At 34.9% G+C, this 16,841-nt stretch overlaps 1 long non-coding RNA gene across 4 annotated transcripts in view; it reads right to left on the reverse strand.

Moving 5' to 3' along the window:
* The window catches only part of LOC131495098 (uncharacterized), a 38,857-nt gene that overhangs the window by 5,339 nt on the left and 16,677 nt on the right, over positions 1-16,841 (reverse strand). For 2 of the 4 annotated variants that reach the window (XR_009253759.1, XR_009253757.1), the window contains 3 exons: positions 9,552-9,625; positions 7,634-7,778; positions 961-1,114 (listed from right to left, as the gene is read on the reverse strand). This is a non-coding gene — a long non-coding RNA (uncharacterized LOC131495098). The remainder of the gene's footprint in view (positions 1-960; positions 1,115-7,633; positions 7,779-9,551; positions 9,626-16,841) is intronic. The other 2 variants (XR_009253758.1, XR_009253760.1) reach the window with 2 other exon arrangements.

Raw genomic sequence — 16,841 nt, forward strand, 5'->3', positions numbered from 1 at the left:
TGCCCAAGGCAAATGTAAGAAACTTCTCTGTTAATGATTTCAACGACCGATCCCAAAACATTAAATGCAGCGATTATAAATAGCACGGTGTGTGTGACTTTATACTGATACTCAATATTGCTGATTTTAGACTTGCCACTCAAGGTAAGTCCTTTTTGTGAGGACATATATAGAGGTTTTATCTACAAGGTCTAAAATGCAACCATTTAGAAAATCAGAGGGTAGCATTGACAGTTTCATCGCCCCGATGTGTGAAAGATTTCAGATTTCACCCCATCACTGACAGGCAGGAATAAATGGAACAGCACCTTTCTCCCGAATTACTTTTAATATAAAATTCTTGTGACTGACCCCTCAATCCCACTGGCCAATCCCCAAATCAAATAATTGATCAAACAATTGTGGTAATTAAACTTTGTTATATTCAATGCCATCTCATCACAAAATGCAATGTTTTCTACCAGGAAATCAAACCTGAGAGCAGCAATAGAAACAAAACAGAAAAATAAACTCTTTGCAAGTTGGCATATATTTTAGATTATAGAATTTAAGTTTAGAAATGAACACAGAACAGGTGAAGCAAAGCTGTACCTACCTACACAAATAAAGCCAATATGATCAAGTAAGTTTATGCAAGAATGGAAAGTATAAGCCAAAGTTTCTTTTTGGTCTTCAAGAAGCTAACAGTCTAATAACATAGAGCTCAAAATATAAGAGGTGCCGTTTTTCAATGACATCTGACCTTTATTTTTTATGTACACAGAAGGAAATTTTAACATTCATGAAATTGCATCTTGCCCAATTTTGAATGCTTTCCTTCATGTGCCGGTTATGGTTTTGTTACAATAATAATGACATAATCAAATTTTAACAATAAAGAATATGTTCTGGCATTTGACATTTTTTACAGGATGCTCCTGAAAATTCTTTCTAAAAATTGTAAAACAAATCTTTCCTTACCAGTTGAGTTCATGTCTTCTTGGAATCACAATCGATTTTTCTTTTGCTTGTTGGAAGTGAAATATCTGATTTTATTTCCCATCAGTAGACCACACAGATGAATGAATTTTGTTTTGCATATGAGGCACATAAAAACGATGGTATCGTTTTGTTGCTGTGAATAAAGTCAACAAAAGAGCATAAGACAAAACAATATCTGCATTTGGTTTATTTTCTAAGTAGAATGTAAATGCTGTCTTATTACAATGAACACATAAACAGCAGAAATTAATTTAAAATTTTCAATGAAAGAAGCTTTCAAATGTTGGCTCAACATTTAGATTGTATTTAGGAGCATACGTTTTCACCACCACCTTTAAGATTAATATACAGAGACTTTTTTTGTTTGTTTCTTGCTCCTTTTGTCTTCCTTCCCTTGCACTTGCCCCATTTTGTTTTGTGCTGCTTTCATCGCTGAAGTGCTATTACCCACTCAGCTCCTTGTCCAAGATGGAGCTCTTGTTACTCTTCCTAGCTGAGAGAAATTTTCTCAGTTCCTCTATTCTCCTTCTTTCTAAGAATTGGTATATACTGAAACTGTGGAACCAGGATTTTAGCAACTGACCGCTTTGCAATTCCTCTCCCATGGTATTTTCATTTTTTCATTGTTTACGTGATCAAAAACACAAAAGCTGGGAAAATTCTGAGAGTACCAGCTGGATGGACAATTAAGGAAACACTTGCTCAAGTCCATAAATCTGATAATTATTCCCGCCATCCATACAGAGATGTTGTCAAATACAGTCAGCAACAACATATTTTGTTTCCCATGAAAAATAAAACATCTCCGTTCCACCCACTCACCCCCCACCCCTCCATTGCCATCACAACAACACTGGGATTAATTTGTATCAGTGAAATAAGAAAAAGTCTTTGAGGCAAGGAAAATAGGGCTCACTTCTGATATTGATCAGATCCTCTGAGTTAAAACAATCAGTAAAATCTCTCTAGTATGATTATATTTGCTCTTATATTTGCTCTTAATTATTAAAAAATGATTGTAGGAGTCATATCAACAGATTATACATTTGTATTTCTCTTTGTGTGTATATAAAAGCGTGTCAGAATTCGCATAGGACTTTATGTAATTCATAACACATCCACATGGATCTCTGGATCAGAGATCTCCCCAATTAGGAAATATTTGTGTGGAATTTGGTTGACTCCATCCATTGAAATATTTAGACCTACTCAGTGGGAATGCTAGGTAGAAGTCAAAATGCGCCATGATTTTCCTTTAGACAAAAATTCCATCAACAATTGTCTCTTAGTGAAAATTTTGCAGGTTACCTTTGGTTAATTGGAGGGACAGAAAACATCTGTCAAGTCCTTTTGTTGGTTCAAAGCATATTTCTGCTCTCCCCCGCCTACCTCCCATTTTCTTCTGGTAGCTGTACTTCCTGCTAATCATTTTCCCAAATACCTCTCTAGAGATATTTACTCAGCTGATTTCCAAAATTGATACCAGAGTTAATTTGCATCAAAAAAAGCTACATTTGTTGGAGCGCCTGGGTGGCTCAGCTTGTTGAGCATCTATCTGACTTTGACTCAGGTCATGATCTTATGGTTCTGGGTTTGAGCCCCACATTGGGCTCTGTGCTGACAGCTGGGAGCCAGGAGCCTGCTTCAGATTCTGTGTCTCCCTTTCTCTCTCTGCCCTTCCCCCACTTGTGCTCTGTCTCTCTCTCTCCCCCGAAAATAAATAAACATTAAAAAAAACCTACATTTTTTAAGGCATAAATAAAGTAGATGGCTTATGACTATAAATCGAGTTTACCCCACACTTCTATGAGTTATTTATTTATTTATTTGAGAGAGAGAGAGAGAGAGTATGCACGTATGCACACACTTGGGGAGGAGGCAGAGGAAGAGAGAGAGAGAATCTTAAGCAGGCTCCAAGCTCAGTGTAGATGCCAACTACAGGGCTTTATCCCAGGACCCTGGGATCATGACCTGAGCAGAAATCAAGAGTCAGATGCTCAATTGACTGAGCCATCCAGCCTCCATTAGCACTTCCTTTTCAAGGACAATTTTATGTTGAGGAATTGTGCTTTTGTTAAATTTAGTTATATGTGATTTCTAAAATTGGGAAAGCATAGTCTTTAGTTTTTTTTAGGATGTATTGATTCATAAAAATTCACATTTTTTTGTAAACACTATTGCTTTTGCCAGAATATAATCAGAAATTGCATGATAAATTATTTTGTGATTCGCACACTTTTGACTAATCTTCATAGTAAAAGGTAATTCAACTGTATTCATGGACCGCTTAATTTAACCAATTTTATTAAAAGTATGAAACCAATTATTTCTATCTATTGAGAATGATGTTACCTTGGTTTTTAAAACAATGGTCACATCTGCCATAAAGACATTATAAAAATTTTTCCATGCTTGATATATACTGGTATCATGTAACTATACACAGTGAATTGTGAAATAATGAAATATGAAATAGGTATTTAGGCTATTAGAAAAAGAATGTTTTTTTCTTTCTGCCCACTCAATGGCAAGTAACCTAAGCCTTTTGAAATAAAGATACATAGCACTCCTTTATGACAGCTGACTTTGTTTTCTTTCCAGATGAATTTCTCTAAACAATTATCAACATTTTTATAACTTCTTTTCTTTTTATTTTTTAAGAGGGTTCTGAAAAATATCTTGGTGCCTATTAGTGGTTAGTTGTATAATTCTTTTGAAATATAAACTGCCTTCATTTTGTACCCATTCTGGAAAGCTGAGCTTATATTTTGCAACAACATAAGCATCTATTTTATTTGGATACTATACCAAAACCAGGAAAAACTGAATTTAAGTGACAAAATATTATCTTTCAGGAATTTAAAATATTCTTTGCCTTATATGCTAAGTTCTGGTAGCTTTAATTTTTATAATACTGTACTATGAAAAGTAAGCTTAACACAAGAGGAGGGAAATTTAATGAGTAACTTAAAATCACCATTGAAGCATAATTCTCACTTAAACACGGAATAAAATGAAATTTCATTGCAATTAGAATGAAAACTCTACCACCTACCTAAAAAATGTTTGCTGTTTTGGAAAATACGTAAAATGCAAATTTGGTATCATGAAATCTTGGGTAGTCAATGATTCATGTGTATGTAAAATTGAGTAACTTAATGGCATGCAATACGTTATTTGCAAGCATCCTAGAAAAACAAGCTATTTCAAGTTCCATTCTGCAACAGGGTGTATATCTATCTCGTTTGAGTACTGTAGCAAGTATATTCACACCAAAAGCAAAACTGATTTAAGTCTCAAATTCTAACTCAAAATTTTGCTTTAATTTTGAAGACTATATACATGTAGACTGTACTTTCTAGCCAACATTAAGCTCCAAAGCTAAATCATGCCTTACTAACCTCAATAAGTTTACTAGTGTAGTACAGTGCAGTATAGTATGATATGTCCATTTTAAGGTCCATACTTAATTTTTAAATTATTTTATTATAATACATTTGCTTTTACTCAAAGTCTTTGTTTTGCTTCTTTTCCTTTTGAATTTTTTTCATTAATTTTCAATTTATCCATTCTTTTCAACCCTTAACAAATTAGTGTCTTTCCCTAATTATCTTCTCAATCTGTTGTATTTTATTTTTTTCTCCATCTATTTTATTTCTCATTTTAACATCAAATTTTCAGTCTGCAGCATAATGTTTTATCTTTGGAATGATACAGGGATTCAGATTCAACCAATTGTTCATTCAACACAAATTTCTTGAGCATTCCGTTAGGTTTTTTTGCCCCTTCAGATCCAATTTCCATCCTGAATTCATAGTCTTTTCTATACATGAACTTGTGGATCTTATTCATAAGTTAATAATATAACCCATGTTGTAAATGTAAAGAAGCAAAGACCCAAAAGGTTTAATAAACTTTCTCAGATACTCAGCTAATATAGAGTTTAGTCAAAAATTGAATCATGGTATCCTAAAGTCTAGTACTCTTTTTCCTGTGATTTATTTTTCTCTTCCACCCTCCTAAATATCTTTCCATTGGTAACATCCATCAGTGATTATTTACTGAGAACACATAGTGCATTGTAATGTATTGAAACTGTATCAGGCTAAATTCATAGATATACAAGAACAATAGACATGCACCTGACTACTAATCACTTTGTTCAAGAATCTCCAACTATGAACACTATTAAGGGGTCACATTTTTCGATGTTAGTATCAATGCTGAATGTAAGAACTCTTTCCTTACGGGTCTTTGAAAGCATCAGAATTAGAATTCCTCTTTCTTATCCTTGTTGACATATTAAATAAATAGATGAACCAATGGATAGACAGACAAAACAAGACAAGACAACAGACTATGGGATAAGATACACCTGACCTAGATCCAGATGCTAACCATGGAGAGAGCTCCAAAACTCACTGAGTCACTCATTGGCAACACTAGCAGGTGGAAATTAATGAAAGAATGTAGATTCTGGAGTACAGTGCAGCTATAGAGATCACCTGGAAAGTTGTCCACATACAGCAAAACTGTAAGTTGTAAGGGAGATGGGAAACACGAGTACTGGTAAAAATTGGATAGGAATCCAGAATGCGATGTACTCTTCAGGTTTGTTTTGAGGAGTAAATAAAATAACATATGTAAAATTTGCAACCTAGTGCTTGGTACAAAGTATAGGCATGGTATAACAAATGACATGAAGAAAGCTACCAATAATCATAACTCTAACAAGATGACTCACGATGTGGGCTGCATCTAAAATATAGGGCAGCGGATAGCAGAGATGTTAACTGGGATAAGGCAAAAATGGAGAATCAAGGGATGAACCGATATGGCCCAAATATAAACACTTACCCTACAAACACAAGGCCCCCACACAAAATTGCAACAGAGAAAAGCAGTGTTTGTTAACAACACTTCCACGGGCTTCTCTCTACAGATGCTCTGAATCCCTTAGGCTATCTGAAGTTCTAAATTTATGATACAGATTAGATCTATTTTTCCCACATCTGACCCGTGACACAGAATTAATGGTTCCTTTCTCATCAACACCCATATTTTGAAATCTCAGGTGTTAGAAAATCTGACCAGTCATTATTGGTCATGAGATAGGAAGGACTTTCAGGTTTAATGTCTTCTCCTGCAGGCGTTTGTTAATCTAAGGAACCTTTAACTGGTCAAATATTTTAATGTTTGGGGTAACTATTCCCATGTTGTAGAACATTCGTCTGTAACCATTAGCAACACAGAGACAGTAAGTTTTAGTGTGTTTGTGGAAGGATCTTGCTTTTTAGAGCCGGATGAGGGAAAAGGAGAAGATGCAGGCGTTTGGGGGATTATGTTTCCATTCAATCCCTTTGCAGGGATTATTATTCTTTCTGGATCTGTGCCAGAAAATTCAGTTGTGTTCAAATACATTATTAAGTTATTCATAAGTATTGGTTATTCAATTTTTCTAAATTGACTTACACATTTAATATAATTCTTAATCTTAATTTTTTTAATCTTTATTTACTTTTGAGAGTGAGAGAGAGACAGACAGACAGAGTGCAAACGAGGGAGGAACAGAGGAGACACAGAATCCAAAGAAGCTTCAGGCTCTGAGCTGTCAGCACAGAGCCTGACATGGGGCCCAAACTCACAAACCGTGAGTTCATGACCTGAGCTGAAGCCGATGCTGAACCGACTGAGCCACCCAGGCGCCCCTATAAATTTTAATCTTAAATTACCACAAGTTTTTGAATTTTTTTCCATGGAGCATGACAGAAATTGGGAGTGAAATTAATTTAGAAAAGGAAATATTTTCAGATGTATGAAAAAGGGAGTAATGAGTGTGTACAAACATATAAACTATTACAGTTCATCAAGATTAAAGCAAGGTTAATTAAAACAGTGTGTATATTAGACAATGCACAAACTTCTAGACAAAATTTTCATGAGATTTTTGTTCATAAATAAGATTTTACATTGCTGAAGTCTTAATATATAAACGTGTGTGTATAATTTACCTTTTCATTTTAAATCATTAGAAAGTGCTGGCAAGAATCATTTTAATGTTATATAGTCCATGATTTATTTCACCATTTCTTTATTATTGGACATTGAGACAATCTTCAAATTTCCACTGTTTAAATAATAATGCTCTCTATAATAGCAAAAGTTCAGAAACAATTTATAAGTTTAAGGGCATGAATGGTTAAGATAGAACACATCTAGGCTATAAAAATTAATAAAAAGTCTGTAGTACAATGGAAATATGCTATGGTACAATGTCTACACATCAAATTACAATTCAGTTTAGCTTGTCTAAGAACCTTCTCCTGGTACATCACATTATACCAGTATTAACTGTTCCTATGACTTCTATCTAAGGGCTACAGATTGCAAGTTTGTCCCGTTCTGTACCCCCAGTTCTACAGTGCCTCTATTTCAGGCACCCTGTGGGCACCCAGGGTATGTTGATGATATGACTGACTGAGTAAATCTGCTAATGGAAAGACTAAATACGATTAACAAAGCTTTGGTCATGTTCTTCTTTTTTCTTCCAGCTAGTTGTTTTTCTTTCTCTTGTTAACATGTAGGCACATTTCAGTCTTGGGCTTTGGGTCTAGGAACAAATGATTTTCAATAGATTTGGAAAATATCCCACCTTATTTCCATCCTGAGGTACTACATTTAAGGAGCAATGGTTCAGTGTGGAGATGTCAGCACTACAGATTTATTTGCTTCCTTTTGCCTTGGCAGACAGAGTATCAGAGAGAAGGTCAAGAATCAACATTTCCATCAGATGATACCTGTGGTAACAGATGGCAGTCAGTCATGCTTTAAACATTAATATCAAATCAGAATAGAAAATAATGCCTAATATTGCTCAGAGAATTTGCTAAAGACAGGGTATAAACTATGAAAACTGGGTTTAATTTCATCAACAATAATCTAGTATAAGATCGTTTTTTTGGGTTTTTGTTGTTGTCGTGGTTTTTATCTTTAGCAATTAGGAAGTCCTAAGTAGTAATATATGAGGTGAAGTTAGATGGGAAGGCTAAATTCATTTTTTATCTGATTCATTTTATTCATGAAGGAAATATGGTGGAATACTTAGGAGTGCTCATTCTCTCTTTGTCGGTTTCATTCAGCAAGGTGGCTATACTGTGCCCATACAGCTATACTTTTGCTACCTAAATCGTCCTAAACATCCTGGCGTAACTGAACTGTGCATAGAGGCCAGCCAAGCATCTATACTTGGCTTGTAATTGTCAACAGAGGGGAGCATAGGGGTCACACACGAGGGCACAAGTCACCCAAGTCAAAGGACAAGGAAGAGATGGGATATTTGTTATTTCTGACAAAGTTAAAAGGAAAGATTTTTTGCCTTTTTTCCCCCTAAAATTATGTATGGCACTGCCTAGCAGACTTTGAAAGAAAGCAGGAAACTTCTAAAAAAATGGTTCTTTTCAAACTTATCATAAAGACGACTTCTTCTGTGGAAGAGCTTTTTCTATTTATAAATGATTTCACTGTTTACATGACTGTGTTATATGAGTCTTATGTGTCAGTTTATGCATGCATGTAATTGTTCCTATAGAGAAATAGTATCTTTACTTAAGGGTGAGAGAGGAAAACGCGATTTCTCTTCCCACAAACAAAGCAAGGAGAGCTGGAATAAAAGAGGACTCGTTTTGTTTTCTCATTCATGAACCCACACATGTACACACACACATGCACGTATACACACAATACAGGCAGATGCAGGGCCTTCACAGTCTTGAAGAAAGCATGACATTCTCAGTAGTCTGTGACATAAATTAAATGCCTGACTTTACACTCTCAAACTAGTTTCATGGAAATACTATTTCCCCTACCACTCTTCCATCATAATTTTGGCCAATAAATATCCCATTGGACTGTAAGTTTCTTAAACACAAAGAGAGTATCTCATTCACCATAGTAGCCACAGCACAGTTCAGAAATGTGAATCCCATGCCAACTATGAAAAGCAAATTCTACTTAATTTTATATTTTGTTTATAGACTAGTTCTACCACATATAAAACCAAATTATTAAAGTTTAATGTTTATGAACTCAACAAGCGTGCACGATCATCATATTCTGAATTACATCTCTGTTCTTAAATATTTCCCTGTCAGATTTGAGTCTACTTTGATGCTTAAGACTACCCTCAAAATAAAAGTCATTGATTTGAAGTATCATTCATTAGTGTAACATGCCAAAACCAGAACTTTTCAAATAGCAAACCAATATATGCTTATAGACATTAAAATATCCTAATATTAATCATGGTAGGTAATGGTTACTGAGTACTTTCAGAGTGCCAAGTCCTGTGCTGTTTCACAGAATGTTTAAAACCCATCTCTTGAGGTTTCTCTCTCTGTTATTATAATATACACTTTGTACAAAAGGAAAACTCTTGGGAAGAGGTTAATAACTAGTCTAAGGTCATAACACCGTATCAACTGGAGCTAAAATTCAACCCTCCTTTTCTCTAATTCTAATGCTTTCAGTCTTATATACTTTGCTCTGTTGTTTGCTTAATAAAAATTGTGTACCTCTCGGACATCCTGTTTCCACCATTGTAGGTGCCAGCAAACTGTATTTGTCCGATCTTCGTTGTCATGGCAACCTAGGGGGAAAAAATAATAATTTTTAACTTACTAAATCTGAATGATCAATGCCGGGACCAAAGACCTATGGCTTGTTTAAATAAGATTTTAATTAAAGCAAATACGTAGTTATTCAGTTAACTGTTATTGAGCTCCTATTATCTGTGGAGCATTCTCTACACAAAAATAAATCCCATAGTTTTTTTATTGAAGCAAAATATTTATATTAGCACAAAAGAGTATGGGGCACCTGGGTGGCTCAGTTGGTTAAGCATCCCACTCTTGGTTTCAGCTCAGGTCATGATCTCACGGTTCTTGAGTTAGAGCCCTGCATCAGTCTCAGTGCTGACAGTGTGTAGCCTGCTTGAGATTCTCTGTGTCTCTCTGTGTCTCTCTCTGTCTCTCTCTCTCTCTCTCTCTCTGCCTCCCCCACTTGCTCTGTCTCTGTCTCTCTCAAAATAAACAAATAAATAAACCTAAAAAAAAGAGTATATGCCTGTATCTGACCAATTTTTACATAATCCACAACTTTATGAGTAAATAAGTCAAGTAGTTTTTAGTGAATGTCTTTTTGGAATAAAAGTGAATGCAACGAAAATAATAAAAGCAATCGTTAATGATAGTACAGGAAGTTAAGCACTACACCCAATCTATGGAGTAAAACAATACATTCTCTGGCAGTACTGTAGGTTTATTCTTTACCTTGTGCAATTATATGTAAATGCAACAACCACAACTAAAGACTATTCTTAGAAAGGTGCATACCATAAACAACTGCCATTAATGTTACAGAAACATGTCACTGGAAACAGATACTCTCATACGGAATACTTGGATTTTACTAACTGTGTGCCCCTTTCACAAACCTGTGAATGAATTTATACCATTGAGGTTATAAGGCTCTAGACACCCTCTCACCAAAAGAACCTCAAAGATTAAACCTGCCACATCCAACATCCTGACATCAACACCCTGGGCTGTATATCTAACTCCAATACATTTATCCTTCTTCAGAACAAAATAGATAGACAGTCAGCTAACTATGGCCAAGAGTGAAAAGTACTATCTCTTATTTCTTAGAAGACTGAAGAGCTGTTTCTCCTTCACTGACATAGACTATATTTTACTCCTTTGTATTCATTGAAAAGAACACTTTTTTTAAACTAAGCAACTACTAGGAAAGTAGCATAACTGCTCGAAGAGAAAGCTGGATCTCCTCTCTAGGGCTGATCTGCTCTGTAGACTTGGGCAAGTTATTTAATCTCTCTGTGCTTCAATTCTCTTCACCTGTAAAGTGGGAATAATAACAATACTACCCCAGTGGGAAGCTCAGCAGATGGATATGACAGTGTAATTAAAGCCCTTATCAATACGCTTGGCACATGGTGAATAACAGTCCACAATGACGAAGATGGTGACCGCCAGGCTCTCTGTACCTAAGAGAATCACTTTTCCTGTTCTGACCCTCCCCTTCTGTCTCCTGCAATCATTTCATAAATGAGCTGTTTTCTCAACTGAGCCCCTTCACTGGGACCCTCCAAGGAAGGTAGGATACTAGTAGACACAGAAAGGTATCCTGATGCACCTTGAGAACATATGCTAAGTGAAATATGGTAGTCACAGAAGGATAAATACTGCATGATTCCACTTACATGGGACATCTAAATGGTCAAAATTTGTTAAGAGGGTAGATCTCATGCTATGTATTTTTAACAGTTTTTATTTTTCCAAAAAAGTATCCTGAGCTATGACAAAAAGGGTAGGCCAATAGTGGAAATATGTGTTTCGGATACATTCCATTTGTTCTTACTAAATCCCTAAGAACAGAGACCCAAAAGATACTTTCAAGACTCCACATTAGCAGTTAAAAGTTATCTGACACTTTGAGCCAGTTTCTTCCAATCTGTCAGCTGCTGTCTGTTAGAGAAATTTTATGCCCTGAAGCAGTTGTGGCATACAATAATTCATAAGTGTGACTTCTAGGAACACCCACTCTACACAATACCAGCATTAAACATCCAAAATCCTAAGCTATAAAATACAAGGATGATGGAAGCAACAGGACGAAGATTGGGAATGAGCTGTAATTCCAGCAATTTCAAAGCTGTTATTTCATTGTGTTTCCCAAACACCAAACACTTACGTCCCAGACTAAGTAGGAGTGTCCAAATTGGTACTGTGGAATTCGGCGGGGGGGGGGGGGGGGGGGGGGGGAGGGGAGCGTGGTTCTCCTAAATGTAAAGGGTGACCCTATGGACTATTATAAAAATAAAAGGAGCTCAGCAAAGAATAGTAGTCACAGGAGTCGGAAATGTATAGCAGAATGGTTACAAGTTTGTATCATGCATTCTGTCATTTCTGATCATATGCAGATTAGACTTCCCATAGGAAAAAAAGTCTATGAGCACATATGCTCACAATTTCAGTTCTGAATTCAGTCAAGAGTATCTTCACTGGCTTTATAAAATAAGAGAAATAGCCCCATCCTTCAAAGGAAGACCAGGTTGATTAAACACTTAAAACGGGAAGGAGTCAGGAAGTGACAGGTTGTAAGTTGACTAATTTAGGCACAGTCCTTGAATAAGAGCATAAATGTAAAGACCCAACACCAAAAGCAAAAGCCTTAAAGACTTTGAACTTCCTAACTGATATGCAGATTTACTGTCAAATTTTAATTATTTTCATATCATTGTACCTTTTAGTTTTCAAATATTATGAAATGTATTTATTAGCATAACATGATTTTTCTTACTGGATATTAATTTTTCAGTTATTTAGAAAATAGAAATGCATAAGTAAAAATATTTTTAACCTACAGATATAAAAGAGAACCCTTGCAAATATAATATCAGCATTCATGATGTGTTTTACAATAGACATGGACATTTTGATACCTATCAAACACTTAATAAAAGATGACTCCTCAAGGCAATTTGCAAACTATGGTTTCATCTGGATATATGTCAGTGTAAATCAGGAGCCTTCAGTTCACCGTTTTTCTAAACAAGTATGCCATAATCTTTGCTAGCTCTGTTTCCGTGAGGCCATCATAAATCTACCACACTGCACCGTCTCCTCAGAACGCAGTCACACATTCAAATACTTGAAAGCGTAGCGAACTATACATATAGCAAGTCTATATCGAGTTAGTAATCTCCTTCACCTGTGGGGCATATTTCATTTTCACAAAATCTTAATAGAAATGCGCCCATCTTGCTTAAAAACACCCCACTATTATCACACTTCATTCAAAGATACCTTTTCGGCTCGTCTATAATATGAAATAGGAAAATAGGAATGGACACTCCTTTCAACGTGCACACATGCAATTTGCCTACAATGTCTACTAGATCAGCCAAGGTGGACTTTGGTGAATTGAATGCAAACATACATTCAAATGACATAAAACATTTTGTTCTCAATTTGCTACCACTGATATTTAATTTGCTTTGATCTAAACATGCTAACGTTATCCAAGTGGAAGAGGCGACGAAGATCCGTTGCCATAGATGTATTTCTAACACTGAAGGTGTCTACTAAAAAGGAAGTAAAATAAAATGTGTGAAAGTCTTTAATTTTCTATCTTCAAACTTAAATGGTATATTAAAATCAGAAAAAAAAATAAACCTTTGCCTTTTCTGGAATTATAGTTTATAGTTTTGTATTTATGGAATGCATTCATAGGCTCCCTTAGGATGTGAAATGTATGGAAATATATGTGCATTGCTAAAGAAAGAACTAAATTTATTCTTTCCCCACATCATGCTCTTCTTTGCAGTAGAGGTTTTTAATTCAATACAGAGCTAGTATGCGATGGAGCCAATTTCCTGGTCTATATGTGTGACAAATGCTGAAAGTAGCACGAGATTAACAAATTAGTTGAAGTATAGATCTTAAAGGATTTTTTTTTCTGTGTCTCTAAATCAAAATTCATACTTTATTTGAAACGAAGCCTTCTTTAGAATTCAGGAATGACTAAAGATCCTTTATTTCTCTGTATTTAAGATAAAAGGAGGGGATGTATGACAACTACTGACATTTTTATTTTGAGCAAATATTTTTATTTGTAAGTAAGCTTACAAAGGTCATATATTTGGGATTTGAAATGATTTTAATTGCAATCCTGCATCTCAGGTTAGTCACTGCAATGTGTGACTTGGGAAAGATGAAAAATTATTCTCAAAATAAATAGTTATTCCCCCAGATAAAATCATAAAATGAAAAGCAGTGGTAAAATGCATTTATTTCAGTATTTTTTATGGGTAAAAACAATGTTTAAAATGTTAGGTGCTAGATGAATATGCTTACTTTTCTAGTAACATTTGTTAGCTTGGTTTTAAGTAAAAAAAAACTCTCAGGCTAGGCTGTTTTACCTATCCTCGAAATCATACGCTTGATATAATCCAGATATCTAACACCAAACAATAAAAACATCTGTGACAATAAAAGCATGTAACAGTTGTGGAATTGTTTAATTTGGGAGAAAATGCCTATGTTTGATAATCACACGTGCGTGAACTGATTGCTCCTCTTTGTAAAGAAACTTTTATATTTTGCAAGTAGTGTTTTGTTTTGTTTTTTTTAAAGGAATCGACTTATGTGAAAGAGCTCTTTAAAAGGTGTTCAGAAATATGTGTTTTGGATTTGGCTCACTCATTCAGGTTTAGAGGCTTGTCATAGTCCACCTGTTTTGCTTGGGCTTAAATTCTATCAAAATACAGCCTTTTAAAGCAAGCACAACCTTACTTGTTGTACCCAAACATGATAACATACTTAAAATTCAAGAAGAATTCTATGCAGGTTGTACGTCTCAGTCACCCAATCTCCTTTCACATATCTGTTCATGTTGACAGACTATGTCATAATACATCAACAGAAAGATCAGCACAGAAGAACAAAATTTCATCGCCTGACAGCAAGAGGAAAACTGATTTTCAGTATTAAATTAGTAAAAATATATCATTACCTCCCTTCCAATAAGTCTACTGCCTCTAGAAAATAAGGCGTCTGCTATAATCACAAGCGTATGCAAAGACAGTTAGGGTTGCTTGAGTCTTTGGTATCACTCTTTGAGTGACAGCCTATTTTCATTTTGTCTTTTATATGTTATTTTATTTATTTATTTTTTACCTCAGAAGCAATGTAGAGAATTAAAAACAATTTCTTAATGAGACACATGGTATTACGTATGCAAAAATATACGCCTGCCAATCGTTTTGAGGACAGGCTTTCCTATACTAAGTCATCGGCAGGAACCTATTGACCACTGAAATGGAAACAGGTATGTAAGCTTCTGGTACAAGTTAGGAACCTCTTTCATATAACGTCTCTGTCTGTTTGGATTTCAGGAGAAATTTAACCATACCTGCAACAAATAATGTCTTTTGCAGCCCAGGGCATCATCTGCCACTTAGGCTTTAATTTTGCCCCTGTTTGAACACCCTACAACATATGCACTTCTCTTTTGTCTATTATCCTAGAGTTGTGCTATTCCCAAATATTGACATCATCTACTTTTATCAGCATTAACTGCTCTGAAGCTTCCCAGGCTCATGCTCAGCTCTATTTCTTCCTATTGATTATCTTCCTCACTCCAGCAGGTAGCTAGCCAGCGAGGCTGTCCTGAGAAATAGCTTCCAATGACTTTATACGCACAATTTACACGGAATTGTTTAAAGAAGATATTAGCCTCAATACAAATCAGTGAACCTCATTTAGTCAATACTGCACAATTCGGCTGTTGGCACCCTGTCACATGTTAGCCCTTACAGTCGGCGGCCGTACCCAATCTGCACATTAACTATAGTATTTAGTTTCATATTAAAATCAAGCCAGGTTTTTTCGCTTTTGCTTTCATTTTTGAAATCTTTTCAGTATACTTTTTACATCACCTCACTGAGCCATGTGATAGTAATATATGTTGAAATATAAAAACCTGAGATTAAATGTTTGATTTTTGACAGTGTTCTTAAATATAATAAATTCAAAAGGAAATACTGTTAAGTTAAAATGGAGTGTTTTTCATTAAGTCCAATCAAATGGTAGACAACAAAGGATCTTTTATTTGAGAATATGAAGTGAAAATGAAAACCAGAAAACCTTTACTAAGAAAAGGTCCAGCTAAATTATGTTGGAAGGAGGTCTCCAGATTGGGTTTGGGTGTTTCTTTTGCTAAAAATGAATTAAACTAAGATATGTTATGAAGAAATATTTTACAAAGAAGTACAACTTAATGCTTTTTGGAGATGAAAATAAGGTCTAAGGACAGTTGGCTTTGAAAATAATTCTAAAGAAAGATCACATATGAAAAAAATTGCCACAGCATCTGATCTTTTCTTATAATCATAACAGGGAAACGTTTGGGGGAAAGTAATGCTAGTCCCCTCTTTCTCTTCCATGGCAATACTGTAAAATCCTAGAAGGGGTGTTTACATTTCAGAATTATCCTCCTTAAACTACTGGTTTATGATAGTTAATGAGATGATATCCAAATGTTGAAAACAGGAAAATTCAAATGAAAATCTAAATGTGAAATATAATATAATGAAATAACTAAGCAACATAATACTACTCTGAATGTTTGCGCAAATATTGCAAAATGAACTGCAATACATTAAAATTCTTCAGTGGTTGTGTAATACATAAGTGAAGGTTTACATATAAAAGCTCTAGCTATCAGGAAAAGGGATCTTTATATCCTACTATCCTAAATTTTTTACTTGAAAACATTGTGAACATCTTAGAGTGCATTTTGAAAAGTTGTCATTGAATCTATTTGCATATTTCTTTGTAAACTGAAATTCAAGGTAAGAAGAAAGCATAGTGATCAAAATAGTCTATTTGTGGTCAAATGTATCTTTCAGCTTTAGTGGCTGAGTGGCAGAAAGGTTTGGGGAATATGAATGGTAGAGAAAATAATAATTTCAGTTTTGGTGATTTTTAAGGACTGTATCTTCTTTGTAAGGAAAAAGTAAGAGTTGAACAAAGTATCAATTTTAAACGAGTGATAGTAAATAATAGCATTTTGAAAATTAATACAGGAAAGCAATTAAAATAGAATTACATAACAAATTCTTGCTAATATTTAAATATTTTCTCTTTTTTACTATAAAATGTTAAAGGTGATTTTTGTATGACCTTTGCTTTCATTTATCTTCTCTTTAAATATCATTAGTTGGGAACTAGAGCCCTGAAGCCCAGGCAGAAAAGGCATGGCAAGAGATGGCCAGTCTATCC

Source organism: Neofelis nebulosa, chromosome 14 (assembly GCF_028018385.1).
Source record: "Neofelis nebulosa isolate mNeoNeb1 chromosome 14, mNeoNeb1.pri, whole genome shotgun sequence".
In the NCBI taxonomy this organism is placed as follows: domain Eukaryota; kingdom Metazoa; phylum Chordata; class Mammalia; order Carnivora; family Felidae; genus Neofelis; species Neofelis nebulosa.